The sequence below is a fragment of the Bubalus kerabau genome, chromosome 4 (assembly GCF_029407905.1).
Source record: "Bubalus kerabau isolate K-KA32 ecotype Philippines breed swamp buffalo chromosome 4, PCC_UOA_SB_1v2, whole genome shotgun sequence".
In the NCBI taxonomy this organism is placed as follows: Eukaryota; Metazoa; Chordata; class Mammalia; order Artiodactyla; family Bovidae; genus Bubalus; species Bubalus kerabau.
The window spans coordinates 123,836,028-123,863,145 of NC_073627.1; the positions used below are offsets into that span (position 1 = coordinate 123,836,028).

At 38.4% G+C, this 27,118-nt stretch overlaps 1 long non-coding RNA gene across 8 annotated transcripts in view; it reads right to left on the reverse strand.

The window, feature by feature from the left end:
- Positions 1–27,118, reverse strand: part of LOC129650191 (uncharacterized) — a 191,418-nt gene that overhangs the window by 90,980 nt on the left and 73,320 nt on the right. The window contains exon 1 of one of the 8 annotated variants that reach the window (XR_008713673.1): positions 24,737–25,116. The exons of 6 other annotated variants lie outside the window; for them this stretch is intronic. This is a non-coding gene — a long non-coding RNA (uncharacterized LOC129650191). Of the gene's footprint in view, positions 1–24,736; positions 25,117–27,118 lie in introns of those variants that run through there. One more of the 8 variants, XR_008713675.1, reaches the window with a different exon arrangement.

Here is a 27,118-nt window from a genome sequence, read left to right on the forward strand (position 1 = left end):
GGAAATGCTCATAGGAAGGGGAAGCAGACAGAAAGAGCAAATGCCTTCCTCCTCGACCAGGCCTTCTAGTGCCCCCTATTGACAGAGCCTACCTTGTAGCAGCTGGCAAAACAGAAGCCTCAGCAAAACAAAGGCATTAGAGTATAGAAAGGTGGGCTTTCAAATAAAAGGTAATAACTTTAGTGACATAGGAGGAATACATAACAATAAGAACCTGTTGAAGTGTGGCACTTGTGAGCTTGAAAATGAAATCAAACAAACGAAAGTAAGCAATATGGGACAGATCTCTTGCCTATTTAAAATAAAACTGTAAAGACTTCTAGGTGGGAACCTGAAGGCAAGTAAGAGAAAAAAAGATGAAAATACATTTGACCTCAAAAATCAAATAACAGCTCAAGAAAACAACACCAAGACAAATTAACCATGATCTTGAAGACAAAAAAAAAAAAAAAAAAGGAAAGTTGTCATAATTGGTAAAGTGCTGTTAATTCAAACCCCAAGGAATTCTAAACTGCCATTGTTTCACACTAGAGGTCACCCCTGTAAGAAAATATAATTGTACTATCCTTTACTGTCCCCCTGTAGCTGTTACAATACTGCAGAGCTGCTCCTAACTGGAAAGAGATTGGATTTTTATGAGACTGACATGCTAAGCAGCTTTCTAGCCAAGTAAAATACTGTATTAAACAGGATTCACTTTCTTATGTTAGTGAGAAGCAGATATATTGACTGTATAGTACAGGAAAACAGTATTCAACACCTGCACTCACTGACCTGTTTCTAAGTACCAACTTTAATCAGAGGTAGGTCAACACTGTTATGAAGAAACGATACTTGGTATAACAGAGACTGATATTAGGTATGTTTTCTTTTTTTTAATTGGGGAAAATATTGCCTCATGTCAGCAGAGAGCAGAGATAACATGAAACAATTAGACCAAATATTTTAACAAACGCACTAATTTTGAAGTTTATCGCCTTAAATTACTTACAGCTTAGGAAACTAGACTGTCTTTATCATTTTATGACAAATTATGATTCAAGGAAATGATATTTGTTAGAATTCTTCATGGTGGAGGACCCTCTTTACATGCAGAATTCTAATTTTTAAAATCATTTTGAAAGCACTAAAAATAAGCTGATCATTCGTTAACAAGATTATACATTGATGTAATTGAGTTTTTTTTTTTAACTTTTTATTTGGTATTGGGGTATAACCAATTAACAAACAATGTTGTAACGGTTTCAGGTGAACAGCAAAGGGACTCAGCCATACATATACATGTGTCCATTCTCCCCCAAACTTCCCTCCCATCCAGACTGCCACACAATATTGAGCAGAGTTCCATGTGCAATAGAGTAGGTTCTTGTTGGTTTTCCATTTTAAATTCTGCATCATACACTGAAAATATAACACCTTCCTTTTTTAAAAATACCTAAGTCCAGTTGTGTTTCTTGAAGACATCAATACCAACTCTATTCTTTAAACCATCCAAAAACCCAACTTCTCTGGTCCTCAACTGCCTCACATACTGTGGTCTTTTCTTGTACCCCACTTCAGCCACCAACTCACATGGTCACATCCTTTTCCTTCTCATCAATTAAGCACACCACCTTCAAAACTTCTGCTACCACTGCTTACCCTTCCAGCACTTTTATGGTAGATATACATATACTTATTACATTTCATTATAATTACATATACTCTCATTTTATTATTCTAAGGAGTACGTCAAGGCTGTATATTGTCACCCTCCTTATTTAACTTATATGCAGAGTACATCATGAGAAACACTGGATTGGAAGAAGCACAAGCTGGAATCAAGATTGGTGGGAGAAATATCAATCACCTCAGATATGCAGATGACACCACCCTTATGGCAGAAAGTGAAGAGGAACTCAAAAGCCTCTTGATGAAAGTGAAAGTGGAGAGTGAAAAAGTTGGCTTAAAGCTCAACATTCAGAAAATGAAGATCATGGCATCTGGTCCCATCACTTCATGGCAAATAGATGGGGAAACAGTGGAAACAGTGTCAGACTTTATTTTTGGGGGCTCCAAAATTATTTCATATGGTGACTGCAGCCATGAAATTAAAAGACGCTTACTCCTTGGAAGGAAAGTTATGACCAACCTAGAGAGCATATTGAAAAGCAGAGACATTACTTTGTCAACAAAGGTCCGTCTAGTCAAGGCTATGGTTTTTCCAGTGGTCATGTATGGATGTGAGAGTTGGACTGTGAAGAAGGCTGAGCACCAAAGAATTGATGCCTTTGAACTGTGGTGTTGGAGAAGACTCTTGAGATTCCCTTGGACTGCAAGGAGATCCAACCAGTCCATTCTGAAGGAGATCAGCCCTGGGATTTCTTTGGAAGGAATGATGCTAAAGCTGAAACTCCAGTACTTTGGCCACTTCATGCGAAGAGTTGACTCATTGGAAAAGACTCTGATATTGGGAGGGATTGGGGGCGGGAGGAGAAGGGGACAACAGAGGATGAGATGGCTAGATGGCATCACTGACTCGATGGACGTGAGTCTGAGTGAACTCTGGGAGTTGGTGATGGACAGGGAGGCCTGGCGTGCTGCAATTCATGGGGTCGCAAAGAGTTGGACACGACTGAGTGACTGAACTGAACTAAACTGAGCCTCATTAATCAGAGAAGGCAATGGCACCCCACTCCAGTACTCTTGCCTGGAAAATCCCATGGATGGAAGAGCCTGGTAGGCTGCAGTCCATAGGGTCGCTAAGAGTCGGACATGACTGAGCGACTTCACTTTCACTTTTCACTTTCATGCTTTGGAGAAGGAAATGGCAACCCACTCCAGTGTTCTTGCCTGGAGAATCCCAGGGACGGGGACTCTGGTGGGCTGCCATCTATGGGGTCGCACAGAGTTGGACACAACTGAAGCGACTTAGCAGCAGCAGCAACCTCATTAATACATCCAATCCAGTCCATCACTTCTTATGTTGGTACCCCACTGACAGCCTGTGATTTATCATTATAATCACTCACTTGCTACTTACTCAACTCTGTTGTCCAGTTCCCCTCTAGTATTTCATCTGGGTAAATGCCAATATTGGTTAAACCCAACTATCTCCCTAATCTATGCTTCTCTCCATAAAGCTGAATGGTTGGGGAAAAACACAGAACTGCACTGTCAGGTCTAAATTTGAAAATCATAACCAGAGTTACATGGAAATCATAACCAGAGAATCAAAAAGGTCTCTAAACAACCCAAACATACTTTCAGGATATATTCACTCACCTACTTACCAAAATGGAGTTTTAATATCTTCTCTCTCCTTAAACCTCCAGCATTACTATTTCTCTAAGACATGTATACTCTCAGCTAATGATATTGCCACATAATTGACTGAGAAAATGAAGCCGCTAAAGAGAACTACTTCCTCTTACCTCACCAAGTCCATCACCTCCCTGGATCTCCTCCCATGTCTCTGCCTATCCCTCCATTATAATGTATGAAATGTGTCTTTCCTACCACTTATACTCCAGGGCCCAGCCTTTGTCTACTTCTCAAGATATTTATTCATTTCCTGGTAATAAACTTCTCCCTCTACACAAAATCATTCCCATCAACCTATGCACCTTCTTAATTACATCCCAATGACATCTACTCCTATGGACCCTGTATAACCTCCATCTAGCCTGTGATCCACTTCAAGTTTCTGAAGTACCTTTCTGCTCATTTGCATGACAAAAAGTATTGAGTGGCTTACTTATAGGCCATGCCATCTCTTCTGGACTTGTTACCTTTTCTACACAATTGATTCTTCTTATCAAGGTTATTGGGAATCATCAAAGGCCACCATGTTTCCAAATTTATTTGGTACTTCTATATTTGTTCATCTTACTCAAATTCTTGGCAAGATTAGACACCAGTGGCCATTCAATCCTCTTTAAAATGTGCCCTTAATTTTTGTGATTCCACATTTTTCTGTATTTCTCCCTTATACACTAATCACTTCCTCTTGTCTCTTTCTGTCCCCTCCCTTCAGTTCAAACTTGAGAAGCTATAGTGTGCCAGGGTTTCTCCAAGGCTCCACTGTTCTCCAGCTCCAGTGTTTTATTTGGCCAGTTTTTACATATTCCATAATTTTAAATACCACCTGTGGGAGACTATCAAATTTGTATCTCCATCACACCTCTCCATTGAGCTCTGAACTCTAAACTAATTAACTATAATCCTATGACTGACATTTCCACTTGAATATCTAATCATCTTATTAAACCTAAAATGGCCAAACAGAATCTTGATTTCCTTGATTTTGTCTCCAGCATTGGCAACTTTGGCACTCTCCCACCACCAATATCTTCACCAAGCACTTGGTGCTCAGATACAACATTTAGCATCATTTTGAGCCCTCTCTTCCCCTCACCCCTCCTCACTCACATGCAATCCTTTAAAATATTATGTAAGATTCATCTCCAAAAAAGATTTTAAATCCACTCACTCATTTTAATCTCTCCTGCACTAGAACTTTCAGTCATCATTACCTGCATAATTGTTTTGGTCTCCTTCAAGAGAGATCATTTCCATGACTGTAGAAGCTTTACTTTCACACACACACAAATCTAAACTATCTTTTAAAAATACAAATCCTCTCATGTAACACAACACACTCCCAACACACACACACTCTTAAAGCCCCATCACTTATTTCCCTTTGCACTTAGAACAAAATCTAAAGTCCCTATCACCACCTACACAAAACCAATATGACATGACCCAGTTCCACCTTTCCAGCCTTAGACCTACCACTCTCTCCCTAGCTCATTATACCCCTGCTTTTCTTCCTCCAACTCACAAAGCTTCTCTACCTCAAGGTTCTGTATTTGCTATTAACCTCTGCAGGGGGAACTCTGCTCCTAGATCTGTATGCTTGGCTCCTTCTCATTGCAGCTCAAGTTCCATCTTCACAGAGGCCCCACTGGTCTGCACTGTATCACCCTGCTTTCATTTCTTCATAGCACTGATCACTCTCAAGACACAAAAAAATCTGTCTTGCTCATTTCCTTGTAGTTCACTTGCTTTCTTTCATCTCTCAGCTCTCTCTGGCCCAGAGACTTTGTATATATTTTTCATCACTATATTTAGAGCCTAGACTATCTAGAGCATGCATGCATGCATGCTAAGTCACTTCAGTCATGTCTGACTCTTTACAAGTTTATGGACCATAGCCCGCCACGTTCCTCTGTCCATTCTTCTCCAGGCAAGAATACTGGAGTGGGTTTCTATGCCATCCTCTAGGAAATCTTCCCAACCCAGGGATTGAACCTACATCTCTTATGTCTCCTGAACTGTCGGGTAGGTCCTTTACCACTAGCACCACCTGGGAAGCCCATCTAGAGCATAATGGACACTAAATAAAATCTGTGCAGAAAGTAGGAAGTTCCGAGGGAGAAATGGACAGAGGAAAGAAGGAAGGAAGAAAATAGGGCTTAATGATTTTTTTCATAAAAGTAATGATAAAACTAATTGCACAGTTTCTCTAGCATCTCTTTCCAACTCCTTCAACCAAATTTTATATCTGCAAGTTGATGTGTAAAAAGTACAGGGTACAGCTTAGCTAAGGCATAGCTATATTAAGTAAAACTAATCTGACAGGATCAGACCACTGGGGTTTGGTCATTCATATTCTGGATGGCTAGAACGATAATGTGCCAAACCTCCTTGGGTACTCAGTGAACCACACTCTCCACCATCTCCCTACACACTCCAGTCAATTACCCATCTGGTTTGCCTGGCTCACCCAGTTGTATTTGAATGAGGGTTTTCAGCTCAAAGTGAATGGTGTGTGTCCGACCTGAAAGGCAGCCTCCAGCAGCTGTTGCATCCTGAGCCTCCCATCATCTGCAGCCCCCCTCTCCAGACAGGAGTCAGAGCCTCCCCCAAAGCAGCAGGATGGTTAAAGACAGAGGAGGAAAAGGGGGGCCCATGGCAGGAAGCGGGAGGCCTGGGTTCTGCCTCCCACTCGCTGTGTGACTTGATACAATCCCTGCACCACTCCAGGTTTCTGTTTCTCCAGCTGCAACTGTGGGGTTCACACTAGGTAATCTCTAGGAATTCCTTCCAGTGCTAACATTCCAGACTTAAAAGCCTCCAAGTGGTAACCATTTGCTGGGCGGCAAATTCTCCAACTCAATAAGCCAATCTCCAACCTGGGATGAGTGGTGATATATTACTGCTATTTAGGTTTTGTTTTTTTTAATATTTTCCCAGAACCCCATAATTACAAGGTTACCATCACCACACCCTTTTGACATAGAATCAGTGACAAGCTCTAATTACCCTGCTTTGCTGGAGGTGGAAGGAAGGCACAGAACGATTCCATGACTCACCTTCTATTCACCAGAAGCAGTGGTCTGGCAGAGACTAGAAATGCATGAACATCCCAGTTGTGGACCTGAGCTCAGGACAGCAAGCCACAGGGCTCTGCCAGAGCATACAGATGCTTTGCCTTTTTTTTTTTTTTTAATTCTGGGATAGATGAAAAATACTCATGATTGCATTCTTTCTGAACGATTCACTGCTACTAGTGCTAACACAACTGGATTTAAAAAAGAGTTCTATTTACTTCAACAAACCACGTAAGAACATTCTGTGTGGGCAGGCAATGAGGTATGGTGCATGGGGAGAGTGTGGACTTTAAGAGATACTCACCTTTGTTTTGTGAGCAAACATTTTTCTAGGTATTAAGAAATCATAAAAAGGATAAAGGTGTGTAAGAATCAATTCCACTCATAGCTCTGCAAGATACTTAATTCTTTGAATCTCGGTTTTCTTATGTGCAAAATGAGATTGGTAGACTTGCCCACAATACTCTCACAAGGATGATATGTTATGAGAAATGGCAGTTACTCCCTTTTATGGTTCCTCAGTTAATTAGCACCTTTCCCTTCACCCTCTAGAGGAAGCAAAGAGGCATTCCCTTCCCACACACCATACCATCTACGACCAAGGCCCCCTGCTACCATCATCCAAAGAAGAATGACCACAGGCTACTAACACAAGCGATCCATCGTCTGTGGGGTTACAGGACCCCCTGGGATCTCTAGTTCCATCCTCACTAATGATATGCTGGATCGTAAGAAATGAACAACTGACCCTGCGTCTCCATCCATAACATTAAGGCTGATTAAATTGTCCCAGGGAATATTCTGGAAGGAAGAGTCTTCCAATTTATAATTAAGAAAGGGTCTGTGAAAGGTTTATACATTGTTGGACATAAAATGTAGACGAAGTGCTATGATTTTTAACGAGCAGTCTTTCATGTCACACTTAAATGTCTCTAGTTCTCTGAATAAACACTTCAGCCTCCTTGTCCGTCAGCTGGTCCCTGTCATGACAACAGCAGGGTCAACCATAAAAACCAGAGGATAAGAACAAAGAGACCAAAAATAGGGAAAGAAGGCAGTTTACCAACAAGGCAAATATCTTATCTCAGCTTATTTCCTTTTCTTCCCCTTCAGAGATATGGAGAATAACATTTTCCAACATCAAGCTTCTGTTGTTAGCCAACATTGTTAAAAACAAGGGACTCCAAAGGACAAACAAGAAACAAGCTTACACATGGGTGGTCTGTGTCATTCTGTGATGCAGAAGGAGCTCAGGATGCTGAGATGGGAAAGGTGCTTTCAGGCCAGCGGCCTGCCTGATGATTTGCAGGAGATGGCACTCCTCAGTGAACTGAGACTCAGTTTCCCCAGCTCTGCATAAGCCAAATAAGAATGAATTGTCCCCTATATGTTTACAGAACTAAACTCCTATGAATCCTGGAGTAATGTACATAGAGGCTAACATCGAGTATAACACATGCTTTATATTCACAGCACTGAGGGCCCATAAGCCCAGAAATTTATTACTATCTTTACAGCTTCTGAGATGGCATTGTTCACTTCTTAGAGGTAAGAATGTGTTTTATCTCCCTGAGAAAAATATAAACTTGTGCAAGAACAATGTATTTCAACATATCTGTATTGTAACAAGTTTCCCAGGTACTTCAGATTAGAAAAAGATCCAAGGACCACAATTTGAGAACCTCTGGTCTCAATATACATGCATATTCTCAAACTATTAAACAGGAAGAAAGCAAAGGGCAAGAAAAGACATCTTTACTATTTGAAAGAAACCAGTAGTAAAAATGCCACTTAAACATGATTATTCTCAAAATGTAGAGGGAAATTTTTGAAAACACAGATTCCTGAACCCTGTTCCTTATCTATGAAATCAGACCTGTATAAAGGGGGTATTAATGGCCCATATACAGGTATATTTGCAAAGCCCCTAAGGCGATGCTGCTGATGGCCCGGGGTTTGGGAAACCACTGCTAGAAAGTAAAGCCTTGGCAGCCAAGTCTGCCAAGTATGTCATTCCATCTCCTCTATACCCAGTGGAAGTCATCTCTCCCCTCTCTTGTGAGCATCTGTGATCATCATCGTAGAGAGCAGCCTTGTTTGTTGGGGGGGGGGGGGGCGCAGGGCGGGGGGAAGAAAAGCTATTTACCTAGTTTGCAAGCCAAGGGAGAGCTTAATTAACATCAGAGCAGATATCATTTCCTCCTCTCTCCTTGCCCTAGGAACTCACAGGGATGATGAGAGGATTTTTAATTAATGTTTGAAAAGCATTCTGAGATCCCTGGACAAGAGGCTGTGGAGAAGGGCACAACATGATTATTGTTGTTATTAATAATAGTTGTATTAATAGAAATAATGAAGTTCTCCAAAGTGTTTTTTTAGAAAACCTGTGACAGCCATCACCAGTTTGTTTTTGTGCCAAGAGTTTTTTGAGAGAATAAAAGAAAAATGGAAAAAAAATTAAAATGCTTTTTCCCAATTCTTTTCTTACCTATTGAAAGAAAGTGTTAGCCACTCAGTCATGTCCGACTCTTTGTGGTCCCATGGACTGTAGCACAGCAGGCTCCTCTGTCCATGGAATTCTCCAGGCAAGAATGCTGGAGTGGGTTGCCATTTCTCCAGGGGATCTTTCCAACCCAGGGATTGAACCTGGGTCTCCCGCATTCCAGGCAGACTGAGCCACCAGAGAAGAAATGGATAAAATTTTGAGGTTCTAGTACATGAACTCTATGTAAAGTTCTTAAATATTTCCAAGGTAAGTTAAAATACAAATATTAATCTCTATATTACCAGTAAAGGACTATGGAGAGACATAGTTACAATAAAAAGAAATCACTCTGAAACATTCTGAATTTAAGGATTACCACTTGTTAGTTACTGACTTACCACTTACTAATTTTTCAACTTTTAGCAAGTCTCATTGTCTAAATTTCTTTATGGTAAAACTTGGAGATATAGAAATATGTTCTACTGAACTCACAGACTAATGAAGATTGATGGAAATGGAAATGATAAATGTGGGAAAATTTTATGCCTGTAAGTTATACAGATGTTACTGATGATGATGAAAATGATGATAATGATAATGATGACAATGATTCCACTAAGAATCAAACTGTAAGAGGTACAGATGAATCTACATTACTTAAGATGGGTTTTTTAAATATATATTTTATATTATGAAGTAAAATTATTCTATAAGGCTCACAATGAAAAGCAGCTTCCACCCCAGTCCTTATTCCAAGAGAGGCTCCTTTTCAAATCTTCAGCTGTTTCTTTTGATGTTTCTCTTCATACTGCCAATTAATACAATCAAACTGTTATAACTTGCTTTGCACAAATAGGAAATAATCCATTTCCTATTACAATAGATATATTAACTTTTTTTTACTACCACTCTCATTTACCTTCCTCCTTTCTATGATATAGTTAATTTACCTTTGCTGAAATTAATATTTATGACTTACATCATCACTATTGCATAAATATTGTTTATTGCAAACCAACTAGTATACTATTATGCATTTCTTCTCATGCAATTCTTTTTTTTTCTTAGGGTTATTAATTACTTAACATTTTTTAAAACTTAGATTTCTACCTATTTTATGTTAGTTCCTTCCACATATTCTTAGGAGTAAGCAAACAAATGAAATAAAGAGTAGAAAACCAACATAACCAAAACCAAAAACCAATGAAACTGAGCTGATTTTTTTATAAACAAAATTATTATTACAATCTTCTAGCTAAAACTTCAGCTAGACTTAATCAAGAAAAAAGAAAACAGAATCAAATAAAATTATAAATGAAAGAGGAGACATAACAATCGACACCACAGGAATAGGATTAAAAGAGGTTACTATGAACAATTATACACAAAACTGGTGTATAAGCAGCTTGGATTATAGGTGGATAACTAGGTAGATAACCTAGAAGAAAATAAATAAATGTCTAGAAATATACAACTTACTAAGAGTGGATTAGGAAGAAATAGAAAATCTGAACATATCAATAAAGACTAAGGAGAATGAATCAGTAATCAAAAATATCCAACAAAGAAAAACCCAGGACTAGGTGGCTTCACTTGCAAATTCTGCCAAACATTTAAAACAGAATTAATGCTAGTCCTTCTCAAACTCTTCCAGAAATTGAAAAGGAGGGAACACTTCCAAACCCATTTTGCAAGGCCATAATTACTCTGATACTAAAAGCCAGGTAAGGACACTACAAGAGAAGAAAAGTATAGTCAATACCCACAATGAATATAGATGGAAAAGTTCTCAGCAGAATACCAACAAATCAAATTCAATATTATATAAAAAGGATCATACACCATGAACAAGTGGGATTCAATACATGCAAATAAACAAGCATACACATTATAGAATGAAGGATAAAATTCATAAGATGTTCTCAGTAGATGAAGAAAACAAATCATTCCATGATTAAACTCTCAACAAATTGGATATAACATACCTCAACATAATAAAGGCCATATATGACAAACCTATATATATCATATTCAATGGTGAAAAGCTAAAAGCTTTTCCTATGAGACCAGAAAGAAGACAACATGTCTTCTCTCACCACTCCAACATAGTAACAGGCATGTTAGCCAGAGCAGAGTAATTGGTAATTAGCAAGAAAAAGACAAGAAAATTGGGGAAAAAAAGAAGTAAAATTATATCTGTTTGCTAATGACATAATCCTATATATAGAAAATCCTAAAGATTTCATCTATTGTTAGAACTAATACACATATTTAGTAAAGTTGCAGGATACAAAATCAACATACAAAAAATGTTGAATTTGTAACACTAACAACAAAATACCTAAAAGAGTAATAAAGAAAATGATCCTATTTACAACAGTTTCAAAAACAATAGAATACTTGGGAGTAAATTTAACCAAGGAGATGAAAGACATACACACTGAAAACTATAAGACACTGATAAAAGAAACTGAAGACACAAATGAAATGATGAAATTCCTTGTTCATAGATCAGAAGAATTAATACTATTAAAATGTGCATATAACTCAAAGCCATCCATAGATTCAATGAAATCCCTATCAAACTTCCAGTGTTTTTTTTTTCCCCAGAAATAGAAGACAATCCTAAAATTTGTACAGAATAAATAGCCAAATAACTATTTATACAGACCTCAAATAGTCAAAGCAATCTTGAGAAGGAAGAATAAATCTGAGAATACAACATTTCCTGAATTCAAACTATACATCAAAACTATCATAATGAAAACAATATGGTAATGGCACTAAAACAAACACATAGACCAATGGAACCAGACTGAAAGCCCAGAAACAAATCCATGTTTATAAGGTCAAATAATAAAGGAGCCAAAAATACTCAACAGAGAAAAGTCATTTCAATAAATGATGTTGAGAAAACTGAATATCCACATGCAAAAGAATAAAATTGAACTTCTGTCATGCACACCGCACAAAAATTAACTGAAATGAATTATACACTTAAGATCTGATGTAAAATGCCTAGAAGAAAACAGAGAAAACGTTCCTTGATATTAGTCTTGGGAACAACTTTTTGAATATGACAACAGTTTTTTGTGTATGACACAAAAAGCACAAGCAACAAAAGCAAAAACAAACAGATGGGTCTATATCAAATAAAAAAACTTCTGCACAGCAATACAAATCAACAAAATGAATAAGCAACCTACAGAATGGGAGAAAATATTAACAAACCATATAGCTGACAAGGGGTTAATATTCAAAATGCATAGTGAACTTATAGAACAGCACACATACATACAAATACAATGCAAGTTAAAGTGAGCAGAGGACCTGAAGACATACAAACGGGCAATAACTACTTGAAAAGAGGTTCTACATCATTAATTATATGGGAATCAAAGCCATAATGATATATCACTCACATATGTTGGAATGGGTATTATCAAAATGACAAGAGATAACAGATGATGATGTTAAGGATATGGAGAAAAGGGAAACTTGGAGCTCTGAAAGTGAGAATGTTAATTGATGTAGCCATTATAGAAAACAGTATGGAGGTCCCTCACAAAACTAGAACTGCCATATGACCCAACAATCCATTTTGGGTTATATTTCTGAAATGAATGGAATTACAACCTCAAGGAGATATCTTCACTCCCATGTTCATCACAACATTATTCACAACAGCCAAAACATGGAAACAACTTAAGTGTTTATCAACAGGTGAATGCTAAAGAAAATGTGACATATATGCATATACCTATAAAGGAATATTATTCATTCATAAGGAGGAAGGAAAACCTGCCACATGTGTCAACATGCGTAGACCTTGAGGGTATTATGGTATGTGACATAAATCAGACAGAGAAAGACAAATACTATGTGGCTTCCCTGGCAGTTCAGCTTGTAAAGAATCTGCTAAAGAAAAAATATTTATTTACAAGAAGGAAGAAAGTCCTTCAACATGTGGCCACATGGATAAACTTTGAGTGCATTATGGTACTTGACATTAGTCAGACAGAGAGACAAATACTATACTAAATGTTAAAAGCCAGATTCATAGAAACAGTAGAATAGTTGTTGCCAGGGACAGGGAGTTGGGGAAAGTAGGGAGATGATGGTCAAAAGGTATAAATTTCCATTTATAAGACAAATAAGTTATGAGGGATCTAACACAAAGCATGGTGGCTATAATTAACAATACTGTATTATATACTTGAAAACTGCTAAGAGAGTAAATATTAAATGTTCTCACAACAAAAGACAATAATAATTACATTAGGTGATAGATGTGCTAACTAACATTACTGTGGTAATTATTTTACAACATATATATGTATCATGTTATCATACTGTACACCTCAAACTCACATAATGTTATATATCTATTATCTCAAAAAAGCTGGGATATTTTATCATGAAGCTACAGTAGTCAAGCTAAACATATATCAATAGAGTTGAGAGAACAGAAATAATTTCTTACATTTTTTGCAAGGGTCAATTCAATGAAGGGGAAGAGGGTGAGAATGGCACAGAAATAACTGAATATACATGCAAAGAATAAAACTGTGACCTAACTATACAGGCAGCAAAAGCAAGACCAGGAGATGACTACAGTTCAGATCATGAACTCCTTATTGCCAAATTCAGGCTTAAATTGAAGAAAGTAGAGAAAACCTCTAGACCATTCAGGTATGATCTAAATCAAATCCCTTATGACTATACAATGGAAGTGAGAAATAGATTTAAATGACTAGATCTATTATACAGCGTGCCTGATGAACTAAGGATGGAGGTTAGTGACATTGTACAGGAGACAGGAATCAAGACCATCCTCAAGAAAAAGAAGTGCAAAAACCAAAATGGCTGTCTGAGGAGGCCTTACAAATAGCTGTGAAAGGAAGGGAAGCAAAAAGCAAAGGAGAAAAGAAAAATACACCCATTTGAATGCAGAGTTCCAAAGAATAGCAAGGAGAAATAAGAAAGCCTTCCCCAGTGATCAGTGCAAAGAAATAGAGGAAAACAATAGAACACAGTAAAGACTAGAGATCTCTTCAAGAAAATGAGAGATACCAAGGGAACATTTCATGCAAAGATGGGCTCGATAAAGGACAGAAATGGTAGGGACCTAACAGAACCAGAAAATATTGAGAAGAGGTAGCAAGAAAACACAGAAGAACTGTACAAAAAAGATCTTCACAGCCCAGATAATCATGATGGTGTGATCACTGACCTAGAGCCAGTCATCCTGGAATGTGAAGTCAAGTGGGCCTTAGGAAGCATCACTAGGAACAAATATAGGGGAGGTGATGGAATTCCAGTTGAGCTATTCCAAATCCTGAAAGATGATGCTGTGAAAGTGCTGCACTCAATATGCCAGCACATTTGGAAAACTCAGCAGTGGCCATGGGACTGGAAAAGGTCAATTTTCATTCCAATCCCAAAGAAAGTCAATGCCAAAGAATGCTCAAACTACTCCAGAATTGCACTCATCTCACATGCTAGTAAAGTAATACTTAAAATTCTCCAAACCAGGCTCCAGCAATATGTGAAACATGAACTTCCAGATGTTCAAGCTGATTTTAGGAAAGGCAGAGGAACCAGAAATCAAATTGCCAACATCTACTGGATCATCAAAAAAGCTAGAGAGTTCCAGAAGAACATCCATTTCTGAATTATTGACTATGCCAAAGCCTTTGACTGTGTGGATCACAATAAACTGTGGAAAATTCTGAAAGAGATGGGAATACCAGACCACCTGACCTGCCTCTTGAGAAACCTGTATGCAGGTCAGAAAACAACAGTTAGAACTGGACATGGAACAACAGATGGTTCCAAATAGGAAAAGGAGTACGTCAAGGCTGTATATTATCACCCTGCTTATTTAACTTATATGCAGAGTACATCCTGAGAAACACTGGGCTGGAGGAAGCACAAGCTGGAATCAAGATTGCTGGGAGAAATATCAATAATCTCAGATATGAAGATGACACCACCCTTATGGCAGAAAGTGAAGAAGAACTAAAGAAACTCTTGATAAAAGTGAAAGAGGAGAGTGGAAAAGTTGGCTTAAAGCTCAGCATTCAGAAAACTAAGATCATGGCATCTGGTCCCATCACTTCATGGGATATAGATGGGGAAACAGTGGAAACAGTGTCAGACTTTGTTTTTCTGGGCTCCAAAATCACTGCAGATGGTGATTGCAGCCATGAAATTAAAAGACGCTTACTCCTTGGAAGGAAAGTTATGACCAACCTAGATAGCATATTCAAAAGCAGAGACATTACTTTGCCAACAAAGGTCCATCTAGTCAAGGTTATGGTTTTTCCAGTGGTCATGTATGGATGTGAGAGTTGGACTATAAAGAAAGCTGAGTGCCAAAGAATTGATGATTTTGAAGTGTGATGTTGGAGAAGACTCTTGAGAGTTCTTTGGACTGCAAGGAGATCCAACCAGTCCATCCTAAAGGAGATCAGTCCTGAGTGTTCATTGGAAGGACTGATGTTGAAGCTGAAACTCCAATACTTTGGCCACCTCATGCAAAGAGCTGACTCATTGGAAAAGACCCTGATGCTGGGAAAGATTGAGGGCAGGAGGAGAAGAGGGCGACAGAGGATGAGATGGTTGGATGGCATCATCGACTCGATGGACATGGGTTTGGGTGGACTCCGGGAGTTGGTGATGGACAGGGAGGCCTGGCATGCTGTGGTTCATGGGATCGCAAAGAGTTTGAACCTCACAAAATATACAAATATTAACTTAAAATGAATCATAGACCCAAATGGAAGAATCTCTAAGGCCATAAAACTCTTAGTCAAATCTTCAGAGTAAATCTCTTTTATCTTTGATTTGGCAATGATTTCTTGGAAATGAAAACCAAAAACACAAGCAAAAAAGAAAAATTAGACAAATCAGAGATTATCAAAATTAAAACGTTTTGTTCAAAGCATGCTATCAATAGACTTACTGTGGTGATCATTTCCCAATATGTAAAAATATTAAATCATTATGTTGTATACCTGAAACCAATATAATGTTATATCAGTTATATCACAGTTATTTTTTAAATCACACTATCAAGGGAGTGAAAAGACAATCCATAGAAAACTAAATAGACATTTCTCCAAAGAAGACATACAGATGGCTAACAAACACATGAAAAGATGCTCAACATCACTCATTATCAGAGAAATGCAAATCAAAACCACTATGAGGTACCATTTCACACCAGTCAGAATGCCTGCGATCCAAAAGTCTACAAACAATAAATGCTGGAGAGCGTGTGGAGAAAAGGGAATCCTCTTACACTGTTGGTGGGAATGCAAACTAGTACAGCCACTATGGAGAACAGTGTGGAGAGTCCTTAAAAAACTAGAAATAGAACTGCCTTATGATCCAGCAATCCCACTGCTGGGCATACACACTGAGGAAACCAGAATTGAAAGAGACACGTGTACCCCAATGTTCATCGCAGCACTGTTTATAATAGCCAGGACATGGAAGCAACCTAGATGCCCATCAGCAGATGAATGGATAAGAAAGCTGTGGTACATATACACAATGGAGTATTACTCAGCCATTAGAAAGAATACATTTGAATCAGTTCTAATGAGGTGGATGAAACTGGAGCCTATTATACAGAGTGAAGTAAGCCAGAAAGAAAAACACCAATACAGTATACTAACGCATATATATGGAATTTAGAAAGAGGGTAACAATAACCCTGTGTACGAGACAGCAAAAGAGACACTGATGTATAGATCAGTCTTATGGACTCTGTGGGAGAGGGAGAGGGTGGGGAGATTTGGGAGAATGGCATTAAAACAGGTATAATATCATGTATGAAACAAGTTGCCAGTCCAGGTTCGATGCACGATACTAGATGCTTGGGGCTGGTGCACTGGGACGATCCAGAGGGAGGGTATGGGGAGGGAGGAGGGAGGAGGGTTCAGGATGGGCAGCACGGGTATACCTGTGGTGGATTCATTTCGATGTTTGGCAAAACTAATACAATATTGTAAAGTTTAAAAATAAAATAAAATTAAAAAAAAAGAAAATGATAAAATATGTACAAATTTTATATCTGATAAACGTTTTGCATGCAGACTATATAAAGGACTTGGAAATCCACCATTAAAAGCTAAATAACCCAAGCAAAGGATCTGAATAACCATTTCTCCAAGGAAGATATCCTCCCGAGGAATGTTCAACATCAGTAGTTATCATGGTACTACAAATCAAAACCATAGACAGTACGTCACATTGACTAAGATTGCTAAAAGAAAAAACAAACAAACAATAAAAAAAACAAGTACTGGCAAGGATTTCATAAATTGTTCATGGAATTGTAAAATGACACCTCCACTTAGAAAACAGTTTGGCAGTTTCACTAAAAGTTAAACATAGTGTTTTCATATAACTCAGAATTCTATTCCTAGATACACATTCAGGAGAACTGGAAACATATGTCCACACAAAAACCTGTATACTAATGCTCATGGTAACATTACTTATAATAGCCAGGAAAATGCACATCTTAATGCCATCAACTGATGATTGGAAAAATAAATCATTCTTATACAACAGAATATTATTCAGCCATACAAAGGAATGAAATGTTGATATGTTATTATTCAGTCATTAAAAAGGAATAAAGTGATGACATAAACTATCAGTAAGTCAATGATAAACACTAAATACATTATGCTAAGTGCAGGGAGTCAATCACAAAGGCCAAATATTGTATGATCTCTTTTTTATTAAATGGCCAGAATAGGTACATCCATAGGGTGAGAAAGGTTAGTGGTTGTCAGGAGCTGAGAGAAGGAGAGAATGGGGAGTTAGTGCTAATGGGAGTTTTGTTTCAAGGTGATAGAAATATTCTAGAATCAGACAACAGTTAATGGTTATAAAACCTGTTAACACAATAACAGACCATTAAATTGTACATTTAAAAGACTCAGTTTTTCATATGCTATGACATATGTCAAAATTGCTCAGAAATTATGGACAGATACCAATATTGTGTCAGTAAATATAAAGAAAAAATACTTTGTAATAAAAATTAGTTTTTTAACAGGTAAATTTGCATTATTAAAATCATTATAATAAACATTTTTTTACCCTAAAATACTATTGGTGCTGAATAAATTTGCCTTATTTAATGATATTGTTTCATTTTTGCCATCCAGACCCTGTCAAAGAACATCTTTAGAGAAAAGAATTTTCACCATTAGCTTAACCTTCTCAATTGTCTAAAAATTACACATATGTTTGTAAGTGTGTGTACCGGCAAGAACAAAATAAGAGAAACTCACATTATTAATGTCATTATTTTCATAGTTTTTCAGGTGATTACTGAACTAACTCATTTGTTTGGAAGTTGTATGGATATACCACTGAGTTGTAAAACAAAATGCAATTCTTATACCTAGGAATCCATGACTTCTTTTCTCTCAAACAGTTCTACATCACAGAAGAGTACTGCTGAGGGCACAGTCTACATCTAGAGTTTGCTGCAGATATCATATATTCTAAGTAAGACTTCTGGCAGTAACTTTTTTACTCTTGATTACCGTCTAAATTCCAGAAACAAACCTAATCATATCAGCTTCACTCAAAACCTTTGGGAAGGAGTTTAAACTCATACTGCCGGAAAGAAGAAAAGGAGGAAAGAATAGAATAGGAAACTTGAGGCACTGTCAGCGCTGTAATCAGCATTCTTAGAACTAAGTTATAAACTGAAACAAACTTTACCAGTGAAAGTAATACGGAGAAAGACACTACTTATGGTTACCAAGCGGTTATCATGATCAAATGCTGGCCCACCAAATGGTATCCAGTACACACTGAAAATCTGGAGGGCTATGGGTCCTTGAGCTCTTCAAAACAGTGGCATCATCTCTCAAAGGACAGAAAGGAAATGCCACCCGTGGAATTACAGCCTTTATTCAATATCCTAAAGCTAACTCAATATTACTGTGGTCATTTTGTTGTGGCTACTAGTAATAACTTGCATTTTTACCATGCTGTGTTCAAAGCACTTATACATTTATTTAATTTGATTATCACAGTCATCATCTAAAGTCAGAAGAGATTAAGTATTATTAGTACCATTTTCCAGATAAATCAACTGAAATACAGATTTAACTTCATGGCTTGACAACCTCGTTTTCACAGGCCTGTATACCTTTCTCTTCTTGAGACACTTCTTTGTTAAAATACCACAAAAATATTTGGAACAAAAGCCAGTAACTAAAGCATGCATATACAGGAGTCATTGACTAAGACCATCCCCAAGAAAAAGAAATGCAAAAAGGCAAAATGGTTGTCTGAGGAGGCCTTACAAATAGCTGTGAAAAGAAGAGAAGCTAAAGGCAAAGGAGAAAAGGAAAGATACACCCATCTGAATGTAGTGTTCCAAACAATAGCAAGAGGAGATAAGAAAGCCTTCCTCAGTGATCAGTGCAAAGAAATAAAGGAAAACAATAGAATGGGAAAAACTAAAGATCTCTTCAAGAAAATCTGAGATGCCAAGGGAACTTTTCATGCAAAGACAGGTGCAATAAATGACAGAAACAGTATGGACCTAACAGAAACAGAAGATATTAAGAAGAGGTGGCAAGAATACACAGAAGAACTGTACAAAAAAGATCTTAATGACCCAGATAACCACCATTGTGTGATCACTCAACTAGAGTCAGACAATCTGGAATGTGAAGTCAAGTGGGCCTTAGGAAGCATCACTATAAACAAAGCTAGTGGAGGTGATGGAATCCCAGTTGAGCTATTTCAAATCCTAAAAGATAATGCTGTAAGAGTGCTGCACTCAATGTCAGCAAATTTGGAAAACTCAGCAGTGACCACAGGACTGGAAAAGGTCCATTTTCATTCCAATCCCAAAGAAAAGCAATGCCAAAGAATTGCACAAATGCACAACTGCATTCATCTCACATGCTAGCAAAGTAATGCTCAAAATTTTTTAAGCCAGGCTTCAACAGTACGTGAACTGAAAACTTTCAGATGTTCAAACTGGATTTAGAAAAGGCAAAGGAACTATATATCAAATTGCCAACATCCTTTGGATCATGGAAAAAGCAAGAGAGTTCCAGTAAAACATCTACTCCTGCTTTATTGACTATGCCAAAGCCTTTGACTGTGTGGATCACAATAAACTGTGGAACATTCTTAAAGAGATGGGAATACCAGACCACCTGACCTGTCTCCAGAGAAACCCGTATGCAGGTCAGGAAGCAACAATTAGAATGATACATGGAACTACAGACTGGCTCCATATTGGGAAAGGAATACGTTAAGGCTGCATATTGTTACCCTGCTTATTTAACTTATATGCAGAGTACATCATGCAAAATGCCAGGCTGGATGAAGCACAAGCTGGAATCAAGATTGCCTGGAGAAATATCAATAACCTCCTATATTCAGATGAGACCACCCTTATGGAAGAAAGCAAAGAGGATCTAAAGAGCCTATTGATGAAAGTGAAAGAGGAGACTGAAAAAGCTGGCTTAAAACTCAATATTCAAAAACGAACATCATGGTTTCCAGTCCCATCACTTTGTGGCAAGTAGATGCGGAAAGAACAGAAACAGTGACAGACTTTACTTTCTTGGACTCCAAAATCACTGCAGATGGTGACTGTGGCCATGAAATTGAAAGACGCTTGCACCTTGGAAGAAAAACTAGACAGCATATTAAAAAGCAGAGACATTACTTTGCTGACAAAGGTCCATCTAGAAAAAAGCTATGGTTTTTCCAGTAGTCATGTATGGATGTGAGAGCTGTTCTATAAAGAAAGCTAAGCACCTAAGAATTGATACTTTTGAACTGTGGTGTTGGAGAGGATTCTTGAGAGTCCCTTGGACTGCAAGGAGATCCAACCAGTCCATCCTAAAGGAAATCAGTCCTGAATATCCATTTGAAGGACTGATGCTGAAGCTGAAACTCCAATACTTTGGCCACCTGATGAGAAGAACTGATTCATTGGAAAAGACCCTGCTGCTGGGAAAGATTGAAGGCAGGAAGAGAAGGGGACTATGGAGGATGAGATGGTGAAATCACTGACTTGATGGACGGGAGTTTGAGTAAGCTCTGTGAGTTGATGATGGACAGGGAAGCCTGGCGTGCTGCAGTCCATGGGGTCTCAAAGAGTCAGACATGACTGAGCGACTGAACTAAACTGAAAGGATGCATGATCTAATCTATTCTCTAATAAGCACACACATATTTTCCAAGCTAGCTCCTTAGAACAATTTATACAGTTTTTATAATTAATAATTTTTATAAATAGCAAAAAGATATACAAAACTTTTAAGTCCAATTAAATGCTTCAACATACAGTGCCCTGAAGAATAAATACGTGACCTCTAAACCAAGTTCAAAAAAGCCAGCCACCAACTACTGAAGCAACTTCAATTAGCGTTTAAGCTTGTCTCTTAGATAACATTATCTTTGTAAGACATTTACACCAGAGATCATTTGCTCATTTCCCCATGAAAATGGGCCTAGGATATGACAAAATGGGACTGGTGTCACATTTAATATATTTATTAAGCAATTACAATAAAACCTTTGTTGAGAATGAGAGTGTACTTCAAGTATCCTTTCAGGATAATTTTACTAAAGAAACAGATCAACAGTATTCAAGCATAGCATTTTTACATTTATTATACAGTAAATATCATTTATTTCTATGTGTCAGGTTTATTGGTGTTGCTAAAAATATAGTACACTAAACAAAAACTAGAAGGTCTTTGCCCTCAAAGAGTTTACATTATAGTAGACAGAAATGAAAAATAAACAAATACATATGTAAAAGAATATTAGTGAGTAGAAGCTTATACAGAGAGAACTAAAATAGGGCAATGTAAGAGAATAATTGAGCAGATATGTTTGATTGGATAGTTACTGTCTGCTGAAGGTGATATTTAAACTGACATTTAAGTAACCAAGAGAAACAAATTGAACAAAGATATTGAAAGATCCCACAGTGTTCTAAAATGGAATGAACTTGTAGCTTTTCTAGAAATAGTCTTTGGGTTCTTTTTTTTTCAATCTCTGCCATCTACCATCTTTTTTAAAATGTATAAACTAATCCTTTGTTGAAAGCAATTTGTGCAAACTTGTACAATTTTCTTTGGAAAATTAAAGATGGGTATATGTATGAATTAAAAAAAAGAAAAGCAAGTTTAACTTGGGAGAAAGAGAAAGAGAATCCTCCTGTGATTATAGTGGTTACCAGATGATGTCAGAGAGATAGGTCAAAGGCAGATTACATGGGGTATTTTGGTTAAACCAGAATAAGAGTTTTCTGTGTACTAATAGGAACAATCTAGCATGTTGGGAATGGTGGGTGAAATGGATGATGGTGGACAGAGGAGTATCATAACTCAAGAACATGATACTAGCTTTCACTTACCACTCTTATTTTATCTGCTATTTTAGAGGTGACAGAACTGGAGTACAAGTATACTCACCACCCTATAAATGTAACAGTGGTGAAGATTTCCAGTAAAGATAGCTCCATTAGTTCTGACTTTGATGCAACCTATTTGCTCCAAGCAATGAACAATAATACACAAAGGTGAAAATAGTTACAGACATCTCAAAATCAAGATAAACACTTCTTTAATGAAAAGGAGTAAAAATAAAAAGCACTCAGCCAGGCTAAAGTCATGAGCTGCAGACCTCTAGGTCTGAAAAAAAGAGTGACTAGCATGCAGGGAGAAGGAAATGGCAACCCACTCCAGTATCCTTGCCTGGAGAGTCCCATGGATAGAGGAGCCTGGCGGGCTACAGTCCATGCAAAGAATCAAACACCACTGAAGTGACTTAGCACACATGGAGCATGCAGGGAAGTGGGCTTCCCAGTGGAAGTGGGCACTAGTGGTAAAGAACCTGCCTGCCAATGCAGAAGACATAAGAGATAGCAGGTTCAATCCCTGGGTCAGGAAGATTCCCTGGAGAAGGAAATGGCAACCCACTCCAGTGTTCTTGCCTGGAAAATCCCACAGACAGAGGAGCCTGGTTGCTACAGTCCATAGAGTCACAAAGAGTCAGACACAAAAGAAGTGACTTAGCATGCACAGCATGCAGGGAAAGAGACAGAAACCTGGCTATTACTTGAAGCAAGAGACTTTGGTGGGGCTATTTCCCTTTTTGGATAAAAAATTAAATTCCCACCACTTGCCTAAAACAGTGGTTCTCTACTGGAGGTGCTTTTGTCCCACAGGAAACACTTGGCAATGACAGGAAGTATTCTGATTGTCAGAACTAGGGATGTAAAGATGCTACTCATATCTAGTGTATAGAGACTAGAGATTCTGTGAAACATTCTATCACACAAACAGACACAAAAAGTCCCCCACAGCAAAGAATTATCTGGTGCAAATGGTCAATATTGCTACCATGTAAATAATGCAGTATTGAGTGTCAAGTCTCAATTGTGAGAAATCATAGTTACTTAAGGCCTAGAGACATCAAAAATATAAGCACAGTCTCTCAACCAAAAATTAACCAAGCACTCCAATGGCTCAGTGATCACAGCTGTGAATTCTCCAATATCACTTAGAAGCAGGAACCACAAAATGAATAATGAGACCTGCTCATGGACTGCAGTCCTAAAATTCAATCACTAAACCCGTAGTGGAGAAGGCAATGGCTCCCCACTCCAGTACTCTTGCCTGGAAAATCCCATGGACAGAGGAGCCTGGTAGGCTCCAGTCCATGGGGTCGCTAAGAGTCGGGCACGACTGAGCGACCTCACTTTCACTTTTCACTTTCATGCATTGGAGAAGCAAATGGCAACCCACTCCAGTATTCTTGCCTGGAGAATCCCAGGGACGGCAGAGCCTGGTGGGCTGCCTTCTATGGGGTCGCATCGAGTCAGACACGACTGAAGTGACTTAGCAGCAGCAGTAGCAAACCCGTAGGAAGGGAAGAGTGGGAACAGAAGAGAAATGTGAAGAAATATCAATTCAAAATTAACCTTTTGAACAAAACTCCAAAACATGTGAAGAAATGCTAAGAAAGACAACACAACCAAAAACTAGAACATAAATGTACTTAAGTTATATATACAATCAGCAGAAAAACATAATCTACTAAAAACTGTCAAATTTCAAATTTGAGTAAAGAATACTTTGTACAACCAACAAAAAATATCATCAGAAAACAACTAAAAATTTAACAGACTTCAGGCTTTTCTGAAGCAATTTATAATATGAGGAGACTACAAAGCAATGAAGAAAAAAGTCTGAAGAAACTGGGATATATAACAAAACTCTGGTCCAAATATAAAGACAAGTGAAAAAAAGTTTAATGAAAAATTAAAATATATTTCAAGACTTTTCTATAGGAATTACCAAAGAATTAAATGAAAAACTGTGTCACAAGAATGAATGAGTATTGAATTCATTTTATCATAAAATTAAAATAATCTGGAAGCTATACAAAAGAGAATATAAATGGACAAAAAGAATATGTAAAGAAAGTTGATAGGGAAAGGGAAGAGAGGCAGTGAATACTCATGGATTTATTCATCTCATCACCTGTTAGCAAAAGATATTCTATAGGTGTAATAAATTAAGTAATTATGGCATATTAAGGATATAAAGGTAACATTAATAAAAAATATATTCAATAGAAAAACTGCATGGCAAAATAATAGAAAGATATTAAAATGGAGAAATTAAAATTGTACTAGTTCCATCGTTGCTTACAGAAAGGAATCAAGTATAGTTGTTGGTTCACAAACTGGTACCCACACACAGAGTGCAAAAAGAAACCAAAGAGAGAGGCAGGCTATCCCAGACTGGTAGGTTTCAGGTTAACCAAGTAAGAGAACTAACTCACTTACCAGGCTTGTCTTGGGTGGCAGCACCAGGAGCATGAGACAGGCTGGGGCCTGGGACCCTTGGCTGCAGTATGTGCACCTAAACAGACATCTACTCCTCCAGCAACAGATTCAAAGAAATTATAAGGGACCAAAAATAACTGCACACATATGCAGTCGGGGCAAATCAGGAACAAGATAGGAAAAAGCCAAAACCCAACTGCAGGGAGGTGTGGAAGCAAAAGCAGGGTACTGAGCATGATCCCTGTGCTGAGCAACACCAATGTTGCGAGCAGACTACCTAAGCCCCTCCTTCTGGTCAACTCACCCATCCTCCACTACCCCCGCCAACACACACCCTATTTAAGAAACCAGCTCGCCCCAATCCCCAGGGAACCAGCAAGGGCACCTGTTAGCTGTTTCCTTCCCCTCCTGTGGCATGACAGGCCACCATAAAGCTTTGCCGGAACTCCTTCTCTGGCCTGTTATCAATTTGTATTGATTAAAGAGCCCAAGGACCCAGGTGGGTAACAAGTAGACACCCTACACCTGCCCTCTAGAATCTTAAAGTTTATGCAGAGGGCTTAAAACAAGGTTCAGTCACCTGCACAGTCCAGATCCTCTCAACAATATAGTGCTCTCCCAAGGCTACATCTTTGAGAGTAGTTCCCACCGAGGGAATAGACAGCAAGGAGTACATTACAAGGACAGGGGAGGGGGTGAGGAACTTCCCATTGCCCTGGTCCAGCTCTAGGGTCAACCAGCAGTCACATCCTTTTGATGACCTCCTACAGCAACAGTTCATAAAAATAAAAAAGGAAATGCTGAAACAAAAATATGTTGAAGGGCCCCACAGAGAATGGGGTTTCCCAGGTGGCTCAGTGGTAAAAGAATCCACCTGTTAATGGAGGAGACACAGAGGATGGGTTTGATCCCTGTGTTGAGGAGATCCCCTGGATGAAGAAATGGCAACCCACTCCAATATTCTTGCCTGGAAAATTCCATGGACAGAGGAGCCGGGCTGGCTACAGTCCATATAGGTTACAAAGAGTCAGACACGACTGAGCATGCACACAGCAGAGCCTGGGGCCTAGGGTCAGCAGCCTGCACTCCATTGCATGGGTGCCTACCTTTCCCTGCCCACCACAGCTTTAGGGGCTGTGGGCAGTGAACATCTAGATGCTGTGGACAACCATGTTCTGCTCTCCATGCGTAAATTTACAGACATAAATGGATACCAAAAGGGAACCGTGTTGGAATAGTGAGAATGAGCAATTTTGCACAAGAAGCTTTGGAAGATGTTTACTGTAGTCTGCCTGAGGTTGGGACAAAGTTAATCAAACAAGAGCAGTTTGGTGCTTTGGAAAGTGTGAAAGCTGCTGGTGAACTCTATTCTCCTCTATCAGGAGAAGTAACTGAATTGAATGAAGTTCTAGCAGAAAACCCAGGACTTTCAACAAATCTTGTTAGGAAGATGGTTGGCTGATCAAGACACTCTGTAACCTTTTAGAACTAGATGAACTATAGAGTGAACACATATATAAGAAATACACAAAACCTATAGAGGAGTGAAAATGGAACCCCTAAATAAACTAGTTTGAAACCAAGAAAGCGCTGAAAATATTTTTACACAGAAACATACAAATCATATGTTGAAAAGGGGAATATAGAAGTGTTGACCTGAGACAGACAAATTGCCAGATATTTCCCTAGCAACGATGGACAGCAGATAGCTGTAATTCAGAGTTTGCAACTATGAGCGAATTCCCCTCATGACAAGGGAAGGAGAATGCTTATTGAGGAGAAAAGGAAGTTAGGAAGGCTGTTGTTAACAGAGTCCATGGCTTTTCACTGGTTGAGTCCTCACTAGGAAAGAAGAGGGGTCTGTCTTCTTCCTATTGGGCTCTGCTATCAGTTCAGGCCATGAGAGCTCCCTCCGCTAGTCTCCCAACTCTGTTTAGCTGAGGTTGCTATATATTAATTTTTATAGAATGAATTAAACATAAGAGAATTAAGAAAAATATAGCTCATATGAATAAACATACTGTATGTTTGTACATATAGTGTAAGAGTATGTTAAAAGAGGAGCGCAAAGCAAAAATCAATTCACTGCAAAATTCAAAAGTCATGATGTCCTAACTTAGGCTTCCCTGAAAAAGCAGCCTGAAATAGGTGGTTAATTTGGGGATGTAACCACAAGAATCAGGAGTGGAGGGCAAAGAAAGGTGAAACAAGGAAGCGGTGTGTCATGAGGCTGATTACCCATGGGCAACCTGAGCATGATCCCACTGGGAGCTCTGTGCAGCCATGTGAATATATCTCAGAATATACCTTTCCACCCAAGAGATGGAAAAATTTCACATCACTGTCCCCTGTCCCCATTAGTCATGATCTTTTGCCCATAAT